Here is a 27,629-nt window from a genome sequence, read left to right as displayed (position 1 = left end):
AAAGCCCATTCATAACAAACTGCATTTTTCATCGTTAAATTAAAGTGCTGATTGTCAGACACTCTTTGATGGAGTCAAAGGACATTGTCCCCCAGTTGAAATATCTGAGATAATTGGAAAGCCATCAAGGATACTATAAAACAGGTGCTCTGTGTTCAATTGACATTAGCATATTAAAACCATTTATTTTTCAACAGGAGCTAGTCATGGACTTTCTGATATATATTGTAGTACCCCATTGATTCTCATCCAAGCAGCCTACTTGGAGTCCACACTGAATGTGTATGGAACCGGCTAGCCATTTTCGGTGTGAACCCTGGGCATTAACCCCTGGTGTGTGATTACTAGTACAGGAAACTCTTTTTTTATTCGGCACCAACAGGACCGGCGTGGTGCCGGTTTATCAAAAAGTCCGGATTACAGAGAGGTATAGTAAAAGGTACGAGAGCCCCGTACACGGCCACAGATCCAGGCGTCCCTGTTGCATGGCAACAGGTGCAGGAACCCTGACCACAGATCCAGGCATCCCTGTTGCATAGCAACAGGTGCAGGAACCCCAGTTACACGGCCACAGATCCAGGAACGGCCACTAATATGAAGTAAAATTTACCTGAACCTACTCCTGAATTTGGCCGGTTAACAGAGATTTCCGGTTATTTAGGTGCCGGTAAATCGAGAGTTTCCTGTAGTTAGGAATTCAAATCAGTAATCTAATACAGACAAAAATACTTTTTGTCGTGGTGATGTATGATTTAGTTTTTACATCATTGATGGGTTTAACAGACCATACATATTACAAACCTAAGCCTGGAATGTGCAAACCATTAATCAGTTTCTATGAAATTGCTCTGTCCCCTATTGCACCAGAAGCATTAACTCATTTACTTGTCCTGGCCAATGTTTCTCCTTCAACCAACACTACCAAAAATAGATAACTGATCACTTACCTCATTGGTGTTTTGGGGATCTAGCTGTGTTCAAAATGGCTGCCAAATTTGCTTACACAAGTCATTCTACTTCATTGTACATGAAACACTTTGAGAAGTCTGTGAGAAACACGTTGGCCCGTAATTTCCGATGCCTACGGGAGTGTACGAGCTGTGTACATACCCGTAGGGACATCGGAAATGCCGGTTTCAGGCATGCAAAGCGCATGTGCTGAAAACCAGCATTTCCGATCTGTCAAGAATCCTCTGCAGAACCTCCGCCTGCTGAAATCCCTTAAAAATCTTACGCCTGTTAAGGCCTACTTTTACCTGCATAAGAGTTTTAAAAAGTTTAAAAAATTTTTTTACTCATTTACAATTTTAAAATACTTTTAAAAAAGTTAGTTTATTTTTAGCCTTGTAAAAAAAACTTTAATTATTTTTTCAAAAAATCAAATTTTGTTTAAAATATTTAATTTAATGTAATTTTAACTCATTTTAAAAACGTGATGAGTTTTAAAAAATTTATTTAATGTTTTGATGTCCTTTTTCAGTGATTCCCATTCATACTTTTGACGGGTCTATCTGTCAAAAGTAAGAAGGGGGGAATTCCCTTCTCTCATTGGCTCGCCTGGCCCACGTGATCCCAGGGACGCTTGCGAACCGCCTGCGCCCCTGGGATACTTGGGCCTCTGCGCACCAGGATCAGAAGTGGCCGGACCTCGGGAGCCCTCGGGTAAGGGCGTGGATTTTTTCCCGATAGGAGGCATCCGCACGTAGGAAGCCTCCTATCGGAAATTACAGGCTGTTATAGTGCGATTATAAATGCAAGTCTTTCTTTCAAGTATTCGAGTGGTTTAATTCCACCTTTTTAAAATAGTGGACAGAGGAAAGGCATATTAACTTGTTAAGCATTTGTGCACTAACAGTAGCTACATTCAGTTCTAAACTTTTTTGCAAAATGGACAGATCTTTCCAATAGGATAAGGGCCGATTTTCTAAATTAACTCTCAGAAATATTGGGCCGGATTTTGTTGTAAAAGTAACGGTGATGCTATCCGCACTCACTGTTATTTATGTGCAAATCAAACAGCAGCTTCCAGTGTCTGTACATGCGCAGTTAAACACGGAAATCCAGAAGTTGCTGTCTGAGATGCTGTCCAGCTCCTCCAAAAGCTTTCCGAAAATGGCATCTCTCCATCTGATTCACCATTCAAATACATTGAGCAGCGTGAAGTTACTGTACTTACCTCTCCGATACAGACTAAACTTGCCAGAAAAAGTTGGGGCTTGTCCATTCCAGTGTAAGTATCCTTTTTAATAGCGCGATAAATCTTAATTACAACCTCTCTAGCACTGAACTTTTACAAATTAACTCTTATTTCTTCAGCTTTTAATTATTGTTGGAGATTTTTTTTAAATTTAAATAGACTTTTTTGTTCTCTGTCTTGTTAATCTCTCTCTCTCTCTCTCTCTCTCTCAATCCAATCTTTCTTTCCCCCTCTTATTTTGCTTTCTGCACCTGATTTGACATTTAATTCACCATTCCAACTTGCACTTCCTGGTTCAGACTCTGCACTGCTCGTTAACTATTCTTGAATCTGATTGGTTAAGGAAATATACAGTTGCTTGTCCTGTTCATGCAGGTTGCAGATGGCCTGTAGAGGGCGCTGTGCTTTTTGGATGGTTGTCTGAGAGGAACTTGCTGTGCAAAAGCCCATAGAAGTGCAAGTATAACGAATGTCTGGCGCTGTTTGCTCGCCGCTCACGGCAAAATCCGGCCCAATAGATGTTCCAGTTATGTGCTCCCGTCAGACAAGGCTCCATGTCGGGAGTGTGCACTTGCAAAATCAACCCTATAGTTTAAGACAGCTTATCCTGAGATTTATTTTTTAAATGGTCTAATGCAGATGTAGTGGAATCTTTACAAAAAACCAATCCAGCCTGGGATAGGAAATACTTTGGAGATGCCCACAGTAAATGTACCATTCTTTCACTTCTCTGACTTTGGTTCAAATCCAACTCCCAATAAATTGGCCTTTTACTCTTGACCTTCAATGTGAAGTGTGTGGGTAATTTCAACACAATTTAAAAAAAAATGCAAATCTCACTCAGTGGCCGTAAGAGTTGCTGGTGGAGAAACTGGAAACATACCAGGGATTCTCTTGAGTTTGGACTCGAGTCATGTTAACAGGGCAACATAGAGGGAGTTCTACTCTCCATTTGACCATGCTGAACCAGACTTGGGAGTGCTTGAAGTCGACACTGATGACAGAATTGGAAAACGGTTCCATCTCCCCAGCACCGATGTTCCTCAACTTGATCAACACAAAAGTTCATTTTTTAAATTAAATTTAAAAAAAAAAATTAAAATCCAACAAAAATGTGAAAACAGATTAGTTTTCCTCAGTGCATCATTGATAAAATTACAACAGACCTTGTGCCAAGTGCAATAAACTAAAGGCCAGCATAGTTAGACATCCCAAAGTATCTACTTTCAGCACACACAAGTGTAGCTCTCAAGAGCGATACTCCCTTTTCCTTGGGTTACAGCGTTTAACTTCTTTCTGTCTAACAAAGTGAAAACCAATGGGTTTGTAATCAGCTTCTCGCTCTCTTTTTATGGAGTCCTACTCCACATAATGAACTTCTCGACAGCTGTCTGTGATCTACAAACAAAAAAAGTGTTTATAATGAAAATAAAAGGATGTGGAATAAAGTGTTATTTCCTTGTGGCACGCTCAGTTTCTTGCCCTGATGCTTTAGTTGAACACATGTTGACACTGCATCTGCTATTTTCTTTAACCTTGGTTGAATGACACCATATATAAAACATTTCTAACTGCATTACTAATCACTACTTGATCTGAGACAATAAGGAGATGCAATGAAGTGTTGCCAAAATTCTGCCTCCTTATTTTATAAAAGAAGTGGTGTTGTGCAGCTTGGTACCCATCCTCTGGGATCTATATGATTGGTGCAGAAATAGAGTAAGGAGAAATCTGCTTTTGTGACATATTAGAGAAAAAGGTGAAGATCCAATGACCTAAAGTTTAATAAAGCAAGAGCAAAAGCTGAGTCCACTATTTAGAATCATAGAATAGTTACAGCACAGAAAGAGGCCATTTGGCCCGTCGAGCCTGTGCCAGCTCTCTACAAGAGCACTTCAGCTAGTCCCACACCCCACCCTTTCCTCATAGCCCTGTAATTTTTTTTTCTTTCAGGTACTTATCCAACTCCCTTTTGAAAGCCACAATTGAATCGGCCTCCACCACCCTTTCAGGCAGTGCATTCCAGACCCTAACCACTCGCTGCGTAAAAAGGTTTTTCCTCATGTCGCCTTTGGTTCTTCTGCCAGTCACCTTAAATCCATGTCCTCTGGTTCTCGACCCTTCCGCCAATGGAAACAATTTCTCTCTATCCACTCTGTCTAGACTCCTCATGATTTTGAACAGCTCAATCAAATCTCCTCAACCTTCTCTGCTCTAAGGAAAACAACCCCAGCTTCTCCAGTCTATCCACATAATTGAAGTCCCTCATCCCTGGAACCATTCTTGTAAATCTTTTCTGCACCCCCTCCAAGGCCTTCACATCCTTCCTAAAGTGCGGTGCCCAGAATTGGACACAATACTTCAGTTGAGGCTGAACCAGTGTTTTATAAAGGTTCATCATGACTTTCTTGCTTTTGTACACTCTGCCTCTATTTATGAAGCCCAGGATCCCGAATGCTTTTTTAACTGCTTTCTCAACCTGTCCTGCCACCTTCAATGATTTGTGCACCTATACCCCCAGGTGTCTCTGTTCATGCACCCCCTTTAGAATTGTACCCTTTAGTTTATATTGCCTCTCCTCATTCTTCCTACCAAAATGTATCACTTTGCACTTTTCTGCATTCAATTTCATTTGCCACGTGTCCGCCCATTCCACCAGCCTGTCTATGTCCCCTTGAAGTCTATCACTATCCTCCTCACTTTTCACTATACTTCCAAGTTTTGTGTCATCTGCAAATTTTGAAATAGTGCCCTGTACACCCATGTCCAAGTCATTGATATATACCAAGAAAAGCAGTAGTCCTAGAACAGACCCTTGGGGAACACCACTGTATACCTTCCTCCAGTCCAAAAACAACTGTTCACCATTACTCTCTGCTTCCTGTCACTTAGCCAATTTTGTATCCATGCTGCCACTGTCTCTTTTATTCCATGGGCTTCAACTTTGCTGGCAAGCCTATTATGAGGCACTTTATCAAACGCTTTTTGGAAGTTACAGCAAAACGGAGGGGGAAAAAAAACATGCCCTGAAATTACCCCACGTGATACTGAAATTTATCCAAAGTTTAATTCTCTGTTACTTTACCCTATTTATTTGTTTAATACCTAAGCTGAAATAGCAGGGAGAGGAATTTCAGGACAAGGTGTTAAGTCTATCCTGCAGCAGAAAGTCGGGGCCATAACCAAATATTCAATTTACGTTTGCCGTTGTTATGAAAATTGCACCCTTTCATTTCACCTGTTGGGTTCTCACCTTTTTTGAGCTTTGAAACGATTACAGTGTTTGGAAATGGTGGGTTGGCAATTCACCGTTTTGTACCACGCTCGATGGAAATGTTTTGTGGTGAAGCCAAAGTCACTTTGCTAAAGTCTTAATTTACAAAACGCAGATCCTTCTGGAGTAAACCTGACTGTATCCACTCCGAAGAGCATTCTTACATGTGGCCCCCTGCACACCACTTTGTCTCTCTGAATACTGGTAATACAACAGGCAAACCAGAAACTGTCTGTGTGGAGTTTGCACATTCTCCCCATGTTTGTGTGGGTTTTCTCCGGGTGCTCCGGTTTCCTCCCACAGTCCAAAGATGTGCGGGTTAGGTTGATTGGCTATGATAAATTGACCCTTAGTGTTAGGGGGATGAAAATATGTGGGGTTACGGGGATAGGGTGGGATATGTGTTGGTGTAGGGGTTATGGGGATCGGGTGGGATGTGTCGGTGCAGGCTCGATGGGCCGAAATGGCCTCTATCTGCACTGTGGGGTTTCTGTGATTCTGTGATCTGCACTCTTTGAATCCAGGAAAGAGTGAATGGATGCAATATTGTTGGACTGTGGTTTGTCAAGGTACCAGGTGCAATGTATATTTTGAGATTGGTGGTATTATTAACACTGCAACCACCACATAGAACCGGTAGCCAGAGTGAAATGTATTGGAATCGCCTTCAGATGTAAACACAGCTTAAGGTTACATCAGCAGACCTGTGAAGTCTCTTATTTCTAGTGATAGTCACTGCATTTTGTTTTAAAAAAAATTCTTTCTATATGTGCCTCACTGCTTCAAAGAAAAACTTAAGTTGGGAGGGTTTGCAGCCTAGGTCACAGCTTCTATCAGAAGTCCCAATGGGCTGGCCACGGCACCTGGTTGCAGAAGCGCTTGAAAAATGTCAAGTTCTGTATTCAATAAATCTGTAGCTGTTGTGCTGTTTCTGCACTTGTTACCTGACTTGTCGATTTGATTATATTGATCTTACACTGTCAAAAATAGTATCTGTAACTGTGTTAGATGTGCCACGTGTAGACTCTGTGTGAAAGATTCAGTAGCCTGTGGAAAAGTAGCCCTGAGTATAAGATACTCCGTGTAATTTATATATAAACATGAGGCAACAGAGTAACTTGTTGGGCAATTGTTGTGTATGTCCCTTTAAGGGAATAACTGGTCTCAGACTGCAGTACCGGCAGTGACCACCCCTGTATAAAAGGCCCTGGCAGGCTTCTGTAGTTTCAGTTTCCAGATTGTCTCCATTCAGTAAAGACTTGTTAAACCAACTCCTGCATTCCGTGTCTCCATTAACACACGGATTTAATACTGGCGACGAGTAAGAAACGAACTTACCTGCAACTCGGCAGCACCTCAGACGATGTTATTGAAGGTCGAAGCCAGAAAAAAAAAAAAAAATAAATAAATAATCCAAAGAAACTCGAGAAACGGGCGTCGACCGTGGGCAACCGCCCTCCAAATCATCGGATTGAAAACTTGCAGGAGAGACTGTCAAGAGCCAGGCTTGGTTCCCCAATCTGTGGTTTCCCAGCTAATCGGGCTGGTGGCAGGTAGTGCACTGATCCTTCCTGGGCTGCGGCGGGCTACAGCTCGATCGGGTGGCTCTGCAACGGGGCCGGGCACCGAGTCGGGAAGCAAAGAGAGAGGGTGGAGCACACAGGGCGCGGCCGGTGCTTCGCAGCCGGGCAGCGTTCGGACCTAAGAAGAGGGAGGGAAGTGTCCCAGAGGGTCTGCTCCACGACGGGAACGGTTAAAAATAAAAATACCGCGGAGAGCGGCGTTGACAGCAGCGGCGGGAAAGCGCGGGAGGCGCCATCTTAACTCGGCGGGGAAGAAGGAAAAGCGCGGGAGGCGCCATTTTGATCTATCGGGGATGAAGGAAAAGCGCGGGAGACGCCATCTTAGATTTTCAAGATGCCAAAGACTGGCGATATCACTGCCTTCGATAATGCAATAGAAGACTGGACCACGTATGTGGAAAGAGTCAAGGTATATTGCGAGGCAAACGAAATAGCCGAGGAGAAAAAGGCATCGGTATTGCTAAATTTAATGGGCGCAAGAACGTACGGCCTATTGCGGGACCTGATTACTCCAGCCAAACCGAAGGCGAAGAGTTTTAACGAAATTGTTGCTATCCTACAGGAACACCTAAATCCTACACCGCTGCTGATAGCAGAAAGATTTAAATTCCACAGGAGAAATCAGCATAAAAATGAGAGCAATGCTGATTACCTTACGGAACTACGCAAGCTATCAAAGCACTGCCAGTTCGGAGCAGGACTGGCAGATACCTTACGGGATAAATTTGTCTGTGGACTCCTGAGTGAAGGAACCCAGAAGAGGTTACTCTCCGAGAAAGAGCTGACGCTAGATAAGGCTTTCAGCGTGGCAGTATCGTACGAAGCAGCAGCAAGGGGAGCTGCGGAAATACAACAAAAGCCACAGGAATATGGCACCCACGAAATGACACGGGGATTTGCAAAATGTTATCGCTGCGGCAGAACAAACCATGACCAGAAGGACTGCTGGTCCAAGGACAAAATATGCAGGCAATGCGGAAAGATGGGACACATTGCACGAGTTTGCAGGTCTGAGAAGAAGACCAACGACAATAAAAAGGCTACTAAGGAACCGTACAGGAAAGTACAAAAGATGACGGACAGTAGTTCCGAAGACCAGATGAGCGATAGTGAATCCGGGAACAAGAGACTAAGCTGTCTCAAAATTCACAACGTAATCGCAAAAGAGGATCACCGAACCATTTGGGTCACCCTCACGATAGCAGGGTCCCAAGTCAAAATGGAATTGGATACAGGATCAGCTCTAACCGTCATGAATCGACGAGACTACGAGCGGCTATTCTCACACATACCCTTGAGAGAGACATCCATTGTCTTGAGGACGTATACGGGGCAAAAAGTATACCCCAGAGGAAAAATAAGGGTGCCTGTCGAATACAACGGCAAGAAAATACGGAAATTGTATCTCTACATTCTGCAAGATGGTGGACCACCGTTATTGGGACGTGAATGGATCAGAAAGATAAGTTTAGACTGGCACTCCATTCAGGCACTGACGGTGGCTGGTAAAAAGGATGACGACGTCACTCCTAGACGATTGTCAACAATCTTAGCTGACGCCAAAGAGGTATTTCAACAAGAACTGGGCACTCTTAAAGGTGTAACCGGCTCGATAAAAATAGAGGAGAATGCAATTCCCAAGTTTTTCAAAGCAAGACCGGTACCATATGCAATTCGCCCAGCCGTCGAGGCAGAGCTGGAGAATCTGGAGAATGCAGGCGTGTTATCTAAGGTCGACTGGAGCGAGTGGGCGACACCCATCGTTCCTGTCATGAAGAAAACGTTAAGCAATAAGTCCGGGGAGCCAAGGAAGGTTCGCATCTGTGGGGACTTCAAGGTGACCGTGAACCCGGTCCTTCACACAGTACAATATCCTCTTCCAAGGATAGAAGATATCTTCGCCTCACTATCCGGAGGGAAGCGTTTTACAAAAATTGACCTAGCGCAAGCATATTTGCAGATGGAGGTTGAAGAATCCTCTAGGAAGTATCTCATGATAAACACTCACACAGGTTTTTACCAGTATAATCGACTGGTATTCGGAGTAGCATCAGCTCCGGCGATATGGCAAAGAGCGATGGAACAAGTCCTGCAAGGGATTCCGAGGACTCAGTGTTACTTGGACGACATCCTAGTGACAGGTGAAGATGAGAGTGAACACCTTGCCAACCTAGAGCAGGTGCTCACTAGACTACGTGAACATGGGCTACGAGTCAATCGCCCCAAGTGCGAGTTTTTTAAGAAACAGATATCGTATTGTGGCCACATGATTGATGAAGAGGGGTTGCATAAGTCCCCTGACAAAATTGAAGCGGTAGTTAAGGCTCCAGCGCCTGAAAATGTGTCGCAACTGAGGTCATTCCTCGGATTGGTGAATTACTACCATAAGTTTTTGCCGAATTTGTCCACAATTCTGCATCCACTGAACGCCCTACTACGAACGGGAGTAGCATGGAAATGGAGCGATGAATGTAAGCGGGCCTTTCAGAAGAGTAAGGACCTAATCACTTCAAGAGAAGTATTGGCTCACTACAACCCATCACTACCGATGAGACTGGCGTGTGATGCGTCTCCCTACGGCATTGGGGCGGTACTGTCACATAAATTCCTTGATGGTTCAGAGAGGCCGATAGCTTTTGCGTCACGCTCGTTAACTTCAGCCGAGCGTAACTACGTCCAGATTGACAGAGAGGCCCTCAGCCTGGTGTGGGGGGTGAAGAAGTTCAATCACTACCTGCACGGTCAGAAATTTACTCTACTAACTGATCATCAACCTCTCGTCTCCATTTTCAACCCTCAGAAGGGCGTACCGATAATGGCACAATGGCTACAGAGGTGGGCCCTTTTCCTAGGGGCACACCAATATGACATCGTGTACAAAGGAACTAAACAGCATGGGAATGCTGATGGATTGTCGCGCCTACCGTTGCCGACGGTGGAAGAAGAACTGGCAGTGGATCCAGTGGAGTTATTCCACTCGACTATTGTCGAATGTCTCCCTGTGACGAATGCCAACATAGAAAAGGAAACACAAAATGACCCGACACTCTCCTGGGTCTATGATTTAACGGTGAAGGGATGGCCAGCACATGGCGAACCACTGCTGCCAGCATTCTCGCCAAGAAGAGAACAGCTGTCAGTGTGCAGAGGAACCTTGATGTGTGGATCCAGAGTAGTAATTCCACCCAAATTGAAGGATAGAGTGCTCAATGAGCTTCACGAGGGTCATCTGGGAGGGGTAAAAATGAAGAACTTAGCCAGAGCGTTTGTGTGGTGGCCGGGAATCGATAGAGAAATCGAAGAGATGACCAAGAGCTGTACAGGATGCCAGAAGGTCCAAAACGCCCCACCACAAGCCCCTCTACATCCATGGGAGTGGCCCTCATCTCCATGGCAAAGGGTGCACATTGATTTTGCTGGTCCCTTTATGGACTCGATGTTTTTAATTGCGGTGGATGCACATTCAAAGTGGCCAGAGGTAATAAAAATGTCCTCAACCACCACAGAAAAAACCATCACAGTCTTACGAACCATATTCACCAGAAATGGGCTGCCTGAACAGATTTGCTCTGACAATGGACCACAGTTTGTGTCTGAAGAGTTCCGGAGGTTCTTAAAGAACAATGGTGTTAAGCAGTACACATCCACCCCATATCATCCGGCCACTAATGGATTGGCCGAGAGGTTTGTTCAAACATTCAGGAAGGCTATCGAGGCAATGTGTAATGAAAATATACCCCTACAACACAAGGTAGATAACTTCTTGTTTGCCTACCGGAATGCGACACATGCGGTTACCAACCAAACTCCAGCCATGATGTTCTTCAATCGAAGACTACGATGCCGCTTGGATTTGGTTAAGCCAAACGTCAGAAGAGATGTGGAGAACAGGCAGTTCCAGAATAAGAATGAAAGGCCGACCAGGAGTTTTAAGATAGGTCAACCAGTTTTGGCCCGGGACTACCGCACAGAGAAATGGCAGCCAGGAACGATCTGTACACGGCAAGGACCTCTAATGTATACCGTGGACGTTGGAGAAAGCATTGTAAGACGCCATGCTGACCAGATTCTAGAGTCACTGGAAAACCTCAACTCCACACCACGATCTGATACACCTGGCGATGAAACCGAAGTACCAATTGCATCTACCGCAGAATCAGTGATATTGGAAGCAGACGAACCAAACAACAACATTGATCCCGACTCAACCTTGCCAGAAGAACCTGATATCCCAAAGAGGCGTTATCCAGACAGAATCAGGAAGCCTCCTCAAAGACTGAACTTATAATTGCTTAACTTCAACTAATGTATCTAGCAACCGTAATTGTAATTAGTTATTATTTAGTTGTTAAATAAATGTTATGTACTGTTTATCTAAAAGGGGAGGAATTGTTGTATATGTCCCTTTAAGGGAATAACTGGTCTCAGACTGCAGTACCGGCAGTGACCACCCCCGTATAAAAGGCCCTGGCAGGCTTCTGTAGTTTCAGTTTCCAGATTGTCTCCATTCAGTAAAGACTTGTTAAACCAACTCCTGCATTCCGTGTCTCCATTAACACATGGATTTAATAGCAATCACTTAAAAATGAATATAGGCCTTGCATCTAGGTAGCAAGCACCGTACCAGCAAGCCTGTAACAAAGTCAGTTTTTTTTATTCATTCATGGGACGTGGGCGCCGCTGGCAATGCCAGCATTTATTGCCCATCCCTAATTACCCTTGAGAAGGTGGTGGTGAGCCGCCGCCTTGAACTGCTGCAGTCCGTGTAGTGAAGGTACTCCCACAGTGCTGTTAGGGAGGGCGTTCCAGGATTTTGACCCAGTGATGATGAAGGAACGGTGATATACTTCCAAGTCAGGATGTTGTGTGACTTGGAGGGGAGCTTGAAGGTGGTGGTGTTCCCATGCATCATCTGCCTTTGTTCTTCTAGGTGGTAGAGTTCGCAGGTTTGGGAGGTGCTGCTGAAGAAGCCTTGGCGAGTTGCTGCAGTGCATCTTGTAGATGGTACACACTGCAGCCATGGTACGCCAGTGGTGGAAGGAGTGAATGTTTAAGGTGGTGGATGGGGTGCCAATCAAGTGGGCTGCTTTGCCCTGGATAGTGTTGAGCTTCTTGAGTGTTGTTGGAGCTGCACTCATCCAGGCAAGTGGAGAGTATTCCATCACACTCCTGACTTGTGCCTTGTAGATGGTAGAAAGGCTTTGGGGAGTCAGGAGGTGAGACACTTGCCACAGAATACCTAGCCTCTGACCTGCTCTTGTAGCCACAGTATTTATGTGGCTCGTCCAGTTAAGTTTCTGGTCAGTGGTGTCCCCCAGGATGTTGATGGTGGGGGATTCGGCGATGGTAATGCCGTTGATTGTCAAGGGGAGGTGGTTAGACTTTCTCATTGGAGATGGTCACTGCCTGGCGCTTGTGTGGCGCGAGCATTACTTGCCACTTCTCAGCCCAAGCCTAAATGTTGTCCAAGTCTTGCTGCATGCGGGCACAGACTGCTTCATTATCTGAGGGGTTGTGAATGGAACTGAACAGTGTGCAATCATCAGCGAACATCCCCACTTCTGACCTTATGTTGGAGAGAAGGTCATTGATGAAGCATCTGAAGATGGTTGGGCCTAGGACACTGCCTTGAGGAACTCCTGCAGCGATGTCCTGGGGCTGTGATGATTGACCTCCAACCACCACAACCATCTTCCTTTGTGCTAGGTATGACTCCAGCTAGTGGAGAGTTTTCCCCCTGATTCCCATTGACATCAATTTTGCTAGGGCTCCTCGATGCCACACTCAGTCAAATGCTGCCTTAATGTCAAGGACAGTCGCTCTCACCTCACCTCTGGAATTCTGTTCTTTTGTCCATGTTTGGACCAAAGCTGTAATGAGGTCTGGAGCGGAGTGCTTCTGGTAGAACCCAAACTGAGCATCGGTGAGCAGGTTATTGGTGAGTAAGTGCAGCTTGATAGCACTGTCGATGACACCTTTCATCACTTTGCTAATGATTGAGAGTGGACTGATGGGGCGGTAATTGGCCGGATTGGATTTGTCCTGCTTTTTGTGGACAGGACAAACCTGGGCAATTTTCCACTTTGTCGGATAGATGCCAGTATTGTAGCTGTACTAGAACAGCTTGGCCAGAGGTGTGGCTAGTTCTGGAGCACAAATCTTCAGCACGACAGCCGGGATGTTGGTGGGGCCCATAGCCTTTGCTATATCCAGTGCGCTCAGCTGTTTCTTGATATCATGGAGTGAATCGAATTAGCTGAGATGGATTCTGGTTGAAAATGGTTGCAAATGCTTCTGGGCTGCTAGATCTGTTCTGAATCTATCCCATTAGTATGGTGGTAGTACCACACAATGCGATGGAAGGTGTCCTCAGTGTAAAGACAGGACTTAATCTCCACAATGACTGTGTGGTGGTCACTCCTACCAATACAGTCATGGACAGTTGTATCTGCAATGGGTAGATTGGTGAGGACGAGGTCAAGTAGGTTTTTCTCTCGTGTTGGTTCTCTCACCACCTGCTGCAGTCCCAGTCTGGCAGCTATACCCTTCAGGGCTCGGCCAGCTCGGTCAGTAGTGGTGCTACCGAGCCATTCTTGGTGATGGATGTTGAAGTTCTGTGCCCTTGATACCCTTAGTGCTTCTTCCAAGCGGTGTTCAACATGGAGGAGTACTGATTCATCAGCTGAGGGAGGGCGGTAGGTGGTAATCAGCAGGAGGTTTCCTTGTCCATGTTGACCTGATGCCATGAGACTTCATGGTGTCCAGAGTCAATGTTGAGGATTCCCAAGGCCACTCCCTCTCGATTGGATACCACTGTGCGCCACCCCTGGTGGGTCTGTCCTGCCGGTGGGACAGGACATACCCAGGGATGGTGATGGAGGAGTCTGGGATATTGGCTGAAAGGTATGATTCTGTGAGTATGAATGTCAGGCTGTGGGACAGCTCTCTGAATTTTGGCCCGGTTGTTCATGAAGAGGACTTTGTAGGGTCGACTGGGCTGGGTGTGCTGTTGTCGTGCCTGAATACGGTGCCTAAGTCGATGCCGGTTTTATTCTTAGTTTTTTGTAGCAGTTTTGATACAACTGAGTGGCTTGCTGCACCATTTCAGAGGGCCGAGTCAACCACACTGTTGTGGGTCTGTAAGCTGCACAGTGCTCCAGGGAACCTACACAGCCGGCTTTTCAATACAAAACCCACGCATGGGGCGGTTAAAGGGGCCACGCAGTACCAAACAAAATTAGAGGGAACATTGGTCTGAAGTCTGAGAGATTTAGGTGTCCTCGTGCAGGAATTGGAGAGAGTTAGCATGCAGGTACAAAAAGCAATTAGGAAGACAAATGGCATGTTGGCCTTTATTGCAAGGGGGTGGAGTACAAGAGTAAGGAGGTCTTGCTACAATTGTACAGGGCTTTGGTGAGACCACACCTGGAGTACTGTGCACAGTTCTGGTCTCCTTATCTAAGGAAGGATATACTTGCCTTGGATGTGGTGCAACAAAGGTTCACTAGGCTAATCCCTGGGATGAGAGGGTTGTCCTATTAGGGGAGATTGAGTAGATTGGGCCTATACTCTCTGGAGTTTAGAAGAATGAGAGGAGATCTCATTGAAACATATAAGATTCTGAGGGGGATTGACAGGTTAGATGCTGAGAGATTGTTCCCCTGGCTGGAGAGTCCAGAACTAGGGGGCATAGTCTCAGGATAAGGGGTTGGCCTTTCAAGACAGACGAGGAGGAACTTCTTCACTCAGAGGGTTGTGAATCTTTGGAATTCTCTGTCCCAAAGGGCTGTGGATGCTCAGTCGTTGACTATATTTGAGGTTGAGATAAATTTTTGGACTCTAGGGGAATCCAGGGATATGGGGATCAGGCAGGAAAGTGGTGTTGAGGTCGTAGATCAGCCATGATCTTATTGAATGGCGGAGCAGGCTTGAGGGGGCCACATAGCCTACTCCTGCTCCTAATTCTTACGTTCTTCGGCCAGACCAGTTAAGGATGGCAGATTTCCTTCCTTAAAGGACAATAGTGAACCAGATGGGTTTTTATGACAATCCGGTAGTTTCATGGTCACTATTACTGGTACTAGCTTTTTATTCCAGATTTATTTAATTAATTAATTGAAATTAAATTCCCCAGCTGATGTGGTGGGATCCAGGCCTCTGGGTTGATTCCTGAGATGAAGGGGTTGTCTTATGAAGAAAGGTTGAGCAGGTTGGGCCTATACTCATTGGAGTTTAGAAGAATGAGAGGGGATCTTATTGAAACATATAAGATTCTGAAGGGGCTTGACAGGGTAGATGCAGAGAGGATGTTTCTCCTCGAGCGGGAATCTAGAACTAGGGGGCATAATTTCAGAATAAGGGGGCACCCATTTAAAACGGAAATGAGGAGGAATTTCTTCTCTCAGAAGGTCATGAATCTTTGGAATTCTCTTCCCAGAGAGCTGTGGTGGCTGGGTCATTGAATATATTTAAGGTGGAGATATACAGATTTTTGAATGGTAAGGGAGTGAAGGGTTACGGGGAACAGGCAGGGAAGTGGAGTTGAGGCCAAGATCAGATCAGCCATGATCTTATTGAATGGCGGAGCAGGCTCAAGGGGCCAAATGATCTACCCCTGCTCCTACGTCTTATGTTCTGATGGATTAGTCCAGTGACCTAACCACTATGCTACCATACCCCTGCACCTAAACCAACCTAACTCTTTGTCAGCTTTACTTACAAATGTACAGGTTAGTTCAGTTAGGAGCATTCTTCCCTCTGTCAGAAGGTTGTAGATTCAAGTCTTACTCCAGAACTTGAGTATATAATCTAGCCTGACACTTCGGTGTAGTATTGAGAGAGTGCTGAACGGTCAATGGCGCGGTCTTTTGGATGAGTTGTAAAAGTCCCAGGGTATTATTTGAGGAAGAGCAGAGAGTTGTCCTGGCAATTGTTCCTGCCGCACTCAACACCACCAAAGGCAGGGCCCCTGGCTATTCATCTCCTCTATTTGTGGGATCTTGCCATGTGCAAATTGGCTGCAACGTTTGGCTACAAAACAGAGACTATAGTTCAAAAGCCATTCATTTGGGATGTCCTGGAGATATGAAAGGTGCTAAATAAATATAAATATTTAATTACCTGTTATAAAGAGGGAAAATTAAACATATTGGTTCCAAAAGTCCATGGAGCAGGTTGAGGGGGTAGTTTCCCTAATTTCCCTGAAAATGGTGGGCACCACACGATTAGGGGCATTTTTTTAAATATTCATTTTATGGGATGTGAGCGTCGCTGGCAAAGTCAGCATTTATTACCCATCCCTAGTTGCCCTTGAGAAGGTGGTGGTGAGTCACCACCTTGAACCGCTGCAGTCCGTGTGGTGAAGGTACTCCCATAGTGCTGTTAGGGAGGGAGTTCCAGGATTTTGACCCAGCAACGATGAAGGATCGGCGATATACTTCTAAGTCAGGATGGTGTGCGACTTGGAGGGGAACTTGGAGGTGGTGGTATTCCCATGCGCCTGTTGCCCTTGTCCTTCTAGGTGAACCCCCAGGCTGGGAGTGACCTCAGCCCTGCCTCGGTATTGTAATGTGTATATATACCTTAAGGGAGAGAACTACTTTTTACAGCACCTGTATATTGTAGTACCGGCAGTGACCACACCTGTATATAAACCCTGAGTAGTGATCTGTATAGTTAGTTCTAGAGTAACCCTCATTCAGTAAACACCTGTTGAATCGTTCCCTGCAGTCTGTTGTCTGATTATTGAAGGACACAATATTAAGATACACGGATATAACAGGTATCAGCTGGTATCTCGGGTGAGCAGAGGCATTCCTGCTGGGTGGAGGAAGTGGAACCCACCTGGGGGTCCAAGCCTGGGACTTGGTCTGGACCATCAGCTTTTTTTCAGCCCTCTTTTATAAAGGGCTGTGGGTGCTGAATCGTTGAGTGTATTCAATGCTGAGATAGATTTTTGGACTCTAGGGGAATCAAGGGATATGGGGGTCGGGTGGGAAAGTGGTGTTGAGGTTGATGATCAGCCATGATCTTATTGAATGGCAGAGCAGGCTCGAGGGGCCGTATGCCCTGCTCCTGCCCCTGCTCCTAATTCTTATGTTCTTAAAGGGGACAGTGGGAGTTCTGTTTGGCTTCTTCTGGTCCACTGGTGCTTGCTGGCCCATAAGTAGCTTGACAGCATCGCATTTCCCACCCCCTTCCTGTGGGATGTGCCCGTAATGACGTGGGTATCCATTAGTAATATTTAAGTTGGGGAATTTCTCCTGACCCTACACACTCTGGTGAGCGCATCATGGCATTTACACCAGGTTGTCGGCCCTGCAGATTTTTGGTCCCATTTTAAGTTTGCAGTGGAGAAGCTTTCTGCTAAGAGGCATTCACCATAATTGAGGGACAACTCGCGGGAAGGCTCACAAAAAACAGACGAGCCTTCACTGAAGAACTTTGGTGTCAGCTGTGGCTCCGTGGGTAGCACTCTCTCCTTTGAGTCAGGAGGTTGTGGGTTCAAGTCCCACTCCAGAGACTTGAGCACAAAATCTAGGCTGACACTGCAGTGTAGTACTGAAAGTGTTGCACTATCGGAGATACTGTCTTTCAATTGAGACATTAGGGTGGATGTAAAAGATCCCATGGCACTTTTTCGAAGAAGAGCAGGGGAGTTCTCCCTGGTGTCCTGGCCAGTATTTAATCTCTCAACCAACATCACTTAAACAGATTATCTGGTCATTATCACACAGCTGTTTGTGGGATCTTGCTGTGTGCAAACTAGCTGGCGCGTTTCCTACATTACAACAGTGGCTACACTTCAAAAGTACTTCATTGCCTGTAAAGCGCTTTGGGAATTCCTGAGGTCGTGAAAGGCGTGATAGAAATCCAAGTCTTTTAACTAAAAAGTAGCTAAACCCAGAATTTAGACATTTTATATTTGTTTTAATACACTAAAGGCTGTACTGTATGGCAGAATGCTCCTTTTTGCAGCCGTCTGAAGTGACTCATAAGACTCATAATGAAAGGTCTACGCGTTTTGCCCACTGGCAGGGCTGTGCACGCTCAAAAGAACATTGTAAGTTGGTGCTCCGTCCTGTTAACGTTTGGGAATGCCCGAGTCAGTGTCCAGCACTCGTGTATAATTACAGAAATGGGTGCAGGAATAGCTACTGCCATCCACCAAATGGGATGACTGTTGGGTTAGTATAAGCATATTAAAATAGTCTCTTGTACCTCATAAAGGAGGCCTGATGAATAAAATGTTTCCCTCGGTCATGCTTCAGATCACAAGGTAGTGTTGGATGAAAAGGGCTCTTCAGCCTGTTTCTGTGTCACCTTTCTAGTACCCACCGTCTCCCCATTCCACTGTTTAAATTGAACCAGTGTCCTGGCATGAACCATTCTTCCTGGAAACCCATTCCAGCGCTTGATCACCCACTATAGAGAGAAATCATATTCTGTTCTCCCTTTACTGGCTCACATTCTTTTCCCCTTTTCCCACGCCTCACTTCTCTGGCACCTCTGACAGTGCAGTACTGCACTGGAGTGTCAGCCTAGACTTTTTTTGTGCTCAAGCACACTTGATCTCTTGGGGCCAGAATTTCCGCGGAGCCGCTTCCGTTCTGCCGCACTCCTGATGAAGTTATGGCAGGAGCAGCTCTGGGGGAGTTCTGGCCCATTGTCTACATTTGGTTCTCCTGACCAGTTCCCTAAACTACTTCTTCTTCTACTCTTCCCTGTCCTCTGGTCTACATGTGACTTTTTATACATGAGGAAAGTCTTTCTGACTTTACCCCCTACAGTACTTCTCTTATTGCCCGTGTTGATTTTCCAATCCCTTTTTTCTCTGCAGCACTTCTTTCCAAGTGGTAAATAAGTACTTTGTATTGACAGCACTGTATTGCTGAAAGTGTTCCACATTTCCTCTGTGCTCCTCCCTTGTAAATATTGGGTCCAGTCTACCACTTCAGCTCGCCCCTCTCCCTCAAAACTTGCTTTGTGAAAATTGAGAGTTTATATAGTACCCCACTAGTGTAAGCCTGACTCTAAGCCCCACCATACCGTGGCCATTTCTGAGGTGCTCCAGCATCACCACATTTAGGTTGTATAACAGTGCGTTTATAATTTTCAGAGACTTCTTTTGTCTCTTTGTTATAGCAGAAAGTGTGGTCCTGCTAAATTTTGACGGTTAAAAGAATTTTTTGATGCAGTGGCCACAGCTGTGCTGAAGGGAGGGACTTGCCCTGATTGACACAGGCTACAACCAATGGGAAAATGCCCGCGCATTCCTGTCCCTAGCTGCATAACTCACTGAGTTGATCTTCAGCGCTCGCTCACCGTGTCGCAAACTCCCATTTCAAAATTTCAGAAATAAAACATTGGCCCAGGTTTTGCTGGAACGGGGCATCTCGTGGCGTTCACCGTTAGTTAGACATTTTCCCTCATCCTTTAGCTCAAACTTTTTGCCCTGCAGGGCAAATGGGGTATCTTGGTGACAACAGGACCAACAGTCTTATCTCCTTAACCAATGAGATTTGAGGATTGAGAAAGAGACAGAGGAATGATGGGGAAGGAAATAGGGTGAATTACAGTCAAATCAGGAACAGAAAGAGAAATGGAGAGAGGGAAAGAAAGATTGGATTGAGAGGGGAAAAAAGACAGGAGAAGTAAGAAAATAAATTTTAATTTAAAATTTTAAAAAATGTACTGCCTGTAGAAATGAGACTCCACAGTTTCAATTGTTCCCTTTTTGGGCCAGAGAGCATTGCAGGAACATAAATTTTGTCACTTAAAGGTACTGTTAAGTTGCCGTCCTAACGTTCTGCCGTGAGTTTAAATGGCAGTTAATGCGCAAATGCAGCAATTTCATGAAACTCACGGGGAGGTTGAGGGCGAGCTGCCATTTTCGCGAGGCTAACTGGGGAGCGCCGCAAATCATTCAGCAACTTGCGGTGATTCGCAATTCATGGGGTATCTCCTATCACAAGTTCCTGGATGATTTAGACATTAATAACAGTGAGCGCCAATAAACCCGCCATTATTTTGACAGCAGAATCTGGGCCATTAATTTGTGACTGGAAAACTCCCATACCTACTAGGGGAAGAGAGAAATTGCGTAACACTAGCGGCGCACTATGTTACAGCTTGCTATAGACAGAGGGACAACCACTAAATATAAGAAAAGAGTATATATAAATTATATGAAAGTATATTTATACACTCAGGGATATATCTGTTTATACACTGTATGGATAGATCTGTATTTTTGTGAACAAACATGAATGTTTTCCGATGCTTTGACAACATAAGATGTAACTTGTCATGCCAATAAAGCGATTTTGAATTGAATTGAATTGAATTGGATGCCCACCCCTGGCAGGTGCAGGCGTGAGTCCCTATCATCATTCGGGGCAAAAAAACCTAATTGGTACTAACTTTTGGTTACAAACAATTCGGCTTCACTCTGTCATACTCAATCCTGTGTGCGTGTTTCTAATTGCTTACACTGACTACCTAAAGAGAGTGATCCCTTTGTGTCTCTGACTGTTCCAGACTGCCTCCTGTAGAGAGGGAGAGAAAGAAAGACAAATACTGTCTGTGTTGAAATTTGGTCAGCTGAACTGCCAAGAAATGTTGCAGTCAGATACGGGGGAATATATAATGGGAAATAAGGAAATGGCAGATCAACTAAATGCATACTTTGGGTCAGTCTTTACGAAGGAAGACACAAAAAACCTCCCTGGGATATCGGGAAAAATAGGGACATTGGCAAAGGAGGAACTGACGCAAATCAATATCTCTAAGGATATGGTGTTAAGGAAGCTAAAGGGATTGAAGGTGGACAAATCCCCAGGGCCTGATAACATGCATCCTAGGGTACTGAAGGAGGTGGCCCTAGAGATAGCGGATGCACTAAGGATGATTTTTCAGAATTCATTAGACTCGGGAACAGTGCCGATGGATTGGAGGGTAGCTAACGTTACCCCACTATTCAAAAAGGGGGGTAGGGAAAAAGCAGGTAATTACAGACCTGTAAGCCTTACATCAGTTGTGGGCAAAATGCTGGAGTCCATCATTAAGGATGAAATAGCGGAGCACTTAGCAAATGGGGACAGGATAGGACAGAGTCAACATGGATTTACAAAGGGTAAATCGTGCTTGACTAATCTATTGGAATTTTTTGAGGGAGTAACTGGTAGAATAGATGGGGGAGAGCCAGTAGATGTGGTGTACCTGGACTTCCAAAAGGCCTTCGATAAGGTCCCACATAAAAGATTAGCATGGAAAATTGAGGCTCATGGGATAAAGGGGAAAGTTTTGGCGTGGATAGGGAACTGGCTGTCAGATAGAAAACAGAGAGTTGGAATAAACGGCTCATTTTCTGAATGGCAGGCAGTAACAAGTGGGGTACCACAGGGATCTGTCCTGGGCCCCCAGCTGTTCACAATTTACATTAATGACCTGGATCAGGGAGTCGGATGCAGCATTTCCAAATTTGCAGACGACACTAAACTAGGAGGTGGGGTGGGCTCAGAGGAAGAGACCAGGAAGCTCCAGAGCGATTTGGACAGACTGGGCGATTGGGCGGATAAATGGCAGATGCACTATAATGTGGACAAGTGCGAAGTTATCCACCTTGGGTGCAGGAACGGGAGGGCAAATTATTATTTAAATGGCAATAGATTGGGAGAGGGGGAAGTACAGAGAGACCTGGGTGTTCTTGTACACCAGTCACTGAAGGCGAGCATGCAGGTGCAACAGGCGGTCAAGAAGGCAAACGGTATGCTGGCCTTCATAGCAAAAGGGTTAGAATACAGGAACAGGGATACCTTGCTGCAGCTGTACAGGGCACTGGTGAGACCACACCTCGAGTACTGTGTACAGTTTTGGTCGCCTCATCTGAGGAAGGATGTTCTTGCCATGGAGGGGGTGCAGCGGCGATTCACCAGGCTGATACCAGGAATGGCGGGAATGACCTATGAGGAGAGACTATGTAGTTTAGGGATGTACACACTGGAGTTTAGAAGATTGAGAGGGGACCTCATAGAAGTGTATAAAATTCTGACAGGTCTAGACAGACTGGATGCAGAAGGAATGTTTCCCTTGGCGGGTGAGAACAGAACTAGAGGACATAATTTAAGGATAAGGGCTAAACCATTTAGGACAGAGATGAGGGGGAATTTCTTCACTCAGAGAGTGGTGAACCTGTGGAACTCATTGCCACAGAGGGCAGTGTACGCCAGCTCATTAAATATATTTAAGAGGGAATTAGATATATTTCTACGGGCAAAAGGGGTTAAGGGTTACGGAGAGAAGGCGGGGACGGGATACTGAATTAAAGGATCAGCCATGATCTCATTAAATGGCGGAGCAGGCACGAAGGGCCGAATGGCCTACTCCTGCTCCTATCTTCTATGTATCTATGTATCTATGTAACTGTACCTCCTCCTTGTTGGGGAAGCTTATAGCTCAGTTAATGTCATCACTCCCCTGCTGGGCATATTGAGTGAAAACCCATTCTAACACCAGTTGTGTGAATTGTTATGGCATGTGTTCAATGACTTCCCATAGTCTCGCAACTTGAATGTAGTCTAAGCGCTGTCTCATTTCCTTCGGGATAGCTCATTAACATTCTCAAAAAAGAATGCTGCAACCCTGGGAATTTACCCTTTTAGATACTGAATCTAATTGTATATCAGCATCATAACATAAATTAAAACAAAATCCCTTTCAGTCCATAAAGGTGAAAGGCAAGAAATGTTAGAATGTGGTTGGATGCCCATCTCTGGACGGTGACGGCACATGTCTGTGGGCAAGTGCCAGCACCCGAGCCTCTGCTTGGTGGCTGTTGAAGTGGACGTGGTGCTCTGAGGTGGTTGTGAGGAGGGTCACCGTGGCACCATCCACAAAGGTCAACATTGTTTGGAACAAGGTGGATCTAAGTATCAGGCAGCAGCTGACCGTTATTGTCACTGGATGTGTAAGCTCCATGCAGTTGCCCTTGAAGCAGATGTCCCAGCTCTGCATCTGGCTCTCTGATGAACTGCACCCTCTGAAGACAGACCCCCACAGTTGTTAGCTGGTAGGTATGCCAGGGCTTGCAGATATGATTCTCGATCACTTAAGCATGCTTTCTTTCATTCAGTGCAACTGAAAACATGATCTATTGTGATGGTACTTCCAATGAAGCATCCCCAACATTGCTGCTAGACATTCACGCACCTTAGTGGTGTCATTGCTGTTCCAGCTTCCTTTGGGAATCGGAGTTTCTGCATGTATTAATCATCTGCAAGCTATGTTCATGTCTGCCTCCAATTTTTGACATGTGGGTACCAGCAGGTGGGCACAGAACAACTCTAGTGCAAGCTGACCCTACTTGCATCCCTCCAATGGTCCTCCTTTTCTTCTTCTGAACACCTCATTCTCATTGGGAAATCCATTGGCGGAGATAATGTGTGGGGGAGGGCAAGAAAAAAGTGGAACAATTGGCACAACGATTCACGAGACCCTAAGTACCAGAAGGGGGAAAAGAACAAAAATGATCAATGGTTAAGAAATGGCTTTTAAATGGTAGAATCAATGGGCCCAATTTTGATCTTTTCACGACCCTATTCATGTCCGAAAATGGAGCGGTGTCAATTGAAAATTGGAGTGGGATTTAGTCCTGTCCACGCAGTACAAATTTCTGGGGCTGCACAATTTACGGGGGTGCGGGCGGTAGGGTGGGAGTTTGGATTTCTGAACGCAGAGTTCCCGTCTGAAACAGGTGGAGTCTCATGAATATATACAAATCAGGATCACATGACATCAGTATGACATGATTTGCTGACCTTTCCTCCTCAATATTGTCACTTCCTGGTCCTGCCAGAAACCATGGGTAATGGTACTCGGGCTAATGTTTCAAATTGTATTTAAAAGGACCAAGAACTGTCCCCAGGTGCTGTTGTGAATGACTTTTCCTTACAGTTCCTCCAAGTTTATTCCTTGATATTATAGGCTCAGTGTTGTGAAGGGGGTTTTGGCACCCAAGTTGTTAAGATTTTAGAAACTTATATAGCCAACCCTGTTTCTGCATGGGGTACTTCTTGGACCCCCACACTGGGTAAAGGGGAGACCCATTTGCATTTGTAATAAAAAGCAACATATGAATTGTGCCATCTGGAATGTGACAGATGGTTTTATATAATGGGTCAGGATTACATGAGCCACCCATTAATGCTTAGGTTTGGCTCTTGTACTTATGGGGATCTTTGATACAATGCTCAGAAGTTTTGATCATTTTCTCATTTGTTTCTTTGATTCTGTTTCATTGGGGATGAGTTCTCTCCGATCTGGGTCCTTAAGTCAGTGGGGCTAAAATTGGTCTTTGGCAAAAGCTCAAAATGGGCATTAGTGAATTTGCAGCCTGTTTTACACCCTGCTCGAGTTTCTTTTCCATTGACTTCGCTGGAAACAAAAATAAGGCGTGGTGTAAAATTCCCACTAATTGCTAGTTTCAGTGTTTTTGGAATACGCTAGTATAATTTATGTTCAGATTTACAAGCACTTGAAACTTAAATTTATAATTCTATAAATCTTATCAATTTGCTCTTTGCTTTGGAGATTGTAGACTCACTGTTGGCCACAATGATTTTATTTGACAGTCTGTATGACATTGGGAAAATTGAAAGCTGATTTACATGCTTTCAGGCTTCTAACTGATTAACAGAACACCCAAGGAACTGCATCCTAATGTTAGTCAGCACCTGCAAGAAAGCAGTAAAAGGAAAGAATTAGAGGAAGAAAAAGAGTTTGGTGATATTGTAAATGTCTTTTATGCATTCCTGAAATAATTTTCCACATAGATCATAACACCATAGTATGTGCATCTTCTCCTGTTGCTTTACATGAAATAGGAACGGAACTGGTAGCCACTGATCAGATTTGTGAGGAGTTTCTGTATGGGATCCCCCAGTATTGCTTGTGTCGTTTTGATGGGCTTAACATCAAGTTGCATTTCTGCCTAAGGTTGGGAAATAATTATTGTACCTTCCCAGTTTTGAGCTACAGTTGGGGAACTAATGTAAAATCAAGAGCTTCCATACAAGATCTGCAATTGTTTTTAATTAGCTGGATGGTACTAGATCAAAAATATAAACCATTTGCTCAAAGTAATAAACGGATAAATGTGGGACCATGGTATAACAGCTTCTTAAAGTAGTTTGATTAAGGATCCTTGGACCATGACGTAATGTGAGTTATGAGAAGGGGAAGAGAATATTTTTTGTCAACTGACGTATTTCAAAATGGCAGTGTAATTACTGTGGAAGATAATACGAATGGAGGAGGGCACTACATTAAATTGAGAAGGAAAATTAGAAAATACATTTGTGTTGACAGGGCTACATGAAATTAATGTCTATGTAGTAGTATCATGAAATGTTCTAGAGGACATATTTTCAAGAGTAGGACCAACAGCGAGACTATAGGTGAGATATGTGCTGGGAAAGAGTGTAGGATTACCAACCTATGGTGTTGTAGAATGATAGGAGTTCAGGTGCTTGCCCACAGGGACGAAAAGAGTTGGATGTTATGCCCCTTTATACCATCAATTGTAAACTGGCAGTATAAATGACCCGATGTCATGCTATCGGAGGAAACAAAATTCTGCTCAAATCAGATTTTCATTCATTGAGTTACAAACGGCAAATATGAAGAACCTGCACAAATATAGTGCCGCAGTGCACTTTCATCATTCCTGGCCTATTGGGACTATCCCCCCCCCCCCCCCCACATATCAGGTACAGTCCATGGTCAAACCAGCAGTGTCACAAATACGACCTTGGACTCACTAGCCATATGCAAAGTTTGTTCACGTTACGTAGTGTTAAAATCATGGGGGTAATTTTCAACTTCAACGTATGCAGAAAACTGGCGGCGGCAGATTGACCGCCCGTTATTCGCCGATGATGAAACTTACCCCCGCATTTCTTCAATTAGTGTTAAAGCCACGTGAATCTCATGCATGCACAGTTCACCATGGATGAATCAACCCCACAGTATGAACAGGCCACGTTGATCACATGGGGAAAGGAAGTCTCTGCTCCTGATTCGGGCTGTGTGATTTTCTGGTCATTGTGCGCCTCCGTAATAAGGAGCCCATGCAACAGGAGACCCAACTTGTCAAATTTACCCGAGCCTGATTTTAAATGAAGCAGCAGTGTAGTGGGAAGCGTTGCCACAAAGAGTTCCTGCACTTTCTTGCGCATAAAGACAAGGGCCCTGAAATTTCATGGGTGTTCTCCCAAATTGGTGGGAGACTGACACAGCCCCCCCAGAAAAGTAAGCTGGTCACACTGGGTATCTGCTGGGTTTTTTTGGGGCGGGGGAGGTGCACTCTTGTGGCGGGAGACCCGAGAACCCTTGCAGAATTTCAGGCCTATAAAACCATTTTCTCGTGTGAGGTAACATTGTTGTTGTTCAAAGTTTGGACCTACCATGAAACGTTAATTGGATCAGCCACCTGTGGCAAAGCCCTCTTAGTCTAGCTCAACACCCTAAGGTAGTATTCTCTGCATACACTGTCACTGAGAAGCTGAGGGACTGCAGACAAAGGTGAATGATTGACTAAAAGCGCGTTGTATCCCTCTAACTGACATTGATGGTAATAAATAACATCTTGCTTCTAAAGAAAATAACCAGGTTGACCTTCATAGAAACCACTGATGCGAAAGCAATTAAGTTGAGCCCACACTGGGCTGGTTGAGATTTGTTGGAGGAGGAAGGCGCAGAGCAATGGAATGATTGGTTGATAAGACGTGTGCATGTAAGCCTGACATAGACCTTCAGCACGCTCAAAGAAAACTGTTGAGATCAAACACAGCTTAAAGGGAATAAGGGATGTTCATTGATTGGAAGAGGAATTTTCGGTTTGGTTCAGGTGCCTAGAACTGGTTGCTCCAAGCCTTGTACTGCCCCAGCCCATGTCTGGACCAATGACCAGTTTATACTACAACAGGTGAGATAATCTGCAGCCGCAGAAAACTTTGTAAAATAATATTTTTGCAAAAACCGAACCAAAAGTAAGCAGCTTATTTGAGGTTAGAATGTCAACAATCACATCATTGTTTTTGAACATGATAAAGTTCTTGGACAACACTCTTTTCGAGGAACCCTGCCACTTTAAGAATAATAGTTATGTAATTTATCAATTAGTTTGAGATGGCAAATTCAGCCCAAGGCCATTTTAAACAGGAACGGTGTTTATGAATATTGTTTGTAAATTTGTTTGCGCATACCATGCAGTGACATACATTGCAGGAAACCCATCGTCACATCACCTGCATGTTAAGTCATGACGACAATTATGCACAGGTCTTCTCCCTTCTCAGGCTCCTCAACTACCTTTTTAAATTAAGATTTAAAAAAAGGTACATGCATGACAATAATTGCTTCACCTTCACAGACCTCCTATTCTTAACCCGGTGCTGTTGAAATTTTACCTTATGACATTACTGTTAGAGGTAGGGATGGGACAATGCTGGCACTACATGCATTTTGAGGAATATACCGTAGTCATTTGTAAGGGGGGCATCTTTTAACTGGTTTA

At 44.7% G+C, this 27,629-nt stretch overlaps 1 protein-coding gene across 2 annotated transcripts in view; it reads left to right on the top strand.

Moving 5' to 3' along the window:
- The window catches only part of LOC147115167 (neurocalcin-delta), a 506,449-nt gene that overhangs the window by 178,349 nt on the left and 300,471 nt on the right, over window positions 1–27,629 (top strand). The gene's annotated exons all lie outside the window — the stretch shown is intronic.

Source organism: Somniosus microcephalus, chromosome 7 (assembly GCF_052327205.1).
Source record: "Somniosus microcephalus isolate GS21.2 chromosome 7, FLI_Smic_1.0, whole genome shotgun sequence".
NCBI classification, from domain to species: Eukaryota; Metazoa; Chordata; class Chondrichthyes; order Squaliformes; family Somniosidae; genus Somniosus; species Somniosus microcephalus.
Note: the sequence above shows the minus strand (reverse complement) of the source record. Positions and strands in the feature narration are given on the sequence as shown.